This window comes from Echinops telfairi, unplaced genomic scaffold (genome assembly GCF_000313985.2).
Source record: "Echinops telfairi isolate 266 unplaced genomic scaffold, ASM31398v2 ScPeMD7_2;HRSCAF=8, whole genome shotgun sequence".
In the NCBI taxonomy this organism is placed as follows: domain Eukaryota; kingdom Metazoa; phylum Chordata; class Mammalia; order Afrosoricida; family Tenrecidae; genus Echinops; species Echinops telfairi.
The window spans coordinates 76931685-76933018 of NW_022103898.1; positions in this window are offsets into that span (position 1 = coordinate 76931685).

The following is a 1334-nucleotide window of genomic DNA, read 5'->3' on the forward strand; positions in this document are numbered from 1 at the left end:
TGGCAAATTCCAGAGGTAAAATTTCAAATATTTCCCTGGAAGTATTCTTTTATCATAAGTAGCAGTAATCCCCAATCCTTTGCCTGTGGTTAAATTGCACATTGGACAATATTTCTAGGGATACACTTACAATGCAAGTAGCAGAAGGATTTGTAGAAAAACTAGTTACCAATGACTGCTACTAATTACACATTCAAGAATCTACCCGATTTACTAGCTATTTGGAAGACAATTTGCTTGAATCCTGCTGAATTGGTTCTTCTATTTCTTCAGTGTCTTCCGGGGATAATTTGTACCATGTCCTGAAATTCTCAGATCTAATATAAGATTTGACTATAAGCAATATATTAAAAATAGCAATGTATTGTGTACAAAGCCAACAGCCTCTAGTGGGTTCTCCCAGAATCACAAGCTTGATCAGGACAAACCACGAGGAAGGTGCACTATCCCCAGTACTGTTCGTAGTTGTCACGTGCCATGGGGTTGGTTCCAGTCCATAGCGACCTTAATGTCCAGTGGAATGAAACCCCGCCCAGCCTGCGCCGTCCGGCCTCACCGCTGTTCCTGTGCTTAAGCCCATTGAGGCAGCCGCTGCGTCCACCCATCTCAAGGGCCTTCCTCTGTGCGCTGGCCCTCTGCCTTACCAACCGTGACGAAGCCTTACACGTAGCATTGTTCACTGCCTGCCTCATTGGATATTGTTGACAGTGATGGACTATCAGGATGTCTAGGAGCTTTTCCTTTTAAAATATGTATTCGTTTCTTTTTATTGCTTACCTGAGGACATAAAGAGGCCAGAGAACTTGAATGTGCCCTTGTCTCCTCACAGTAGAGTAAAACCGCTCCCAGGGGGCTAGATAATGTTACACTCCTGTTCTTGTATAGATGTGTATTCCCAGAGCATGTTACTCGTCATTTGCATAGACCTTTATCTTATTCTTCATATGCTTATTGATATGATCTAATTTGGCTTGAAATTCCCACCTCTTGCTTCCAGATTGTGACATCCTGGGAAGTAAGCACCCATTTTAGTAAAGCTTACATTTAACACTTAAACATAATCTATGCTCAAGGATAGTCACTAAGAGAATAATATTTTCTGTCGTGTCGTGTGCAGAGAGCTTGGGAGAGGCAGAAGAAAAAAAAAAAAGAGAATAATATTTTCACCTTATTTTTATGGGGTAAGATTTTATTTGCTGATAGAGATAGTGAAACTTAAAAAAAAATAAATCATTTTATTGGGGGCTCTTAGAGCTCTTATAACAAATCCATACATCAATTGCATCAAGCACATTTGTACAAGTGTTGCTGTCATCATTTTCAAAACATTGTCT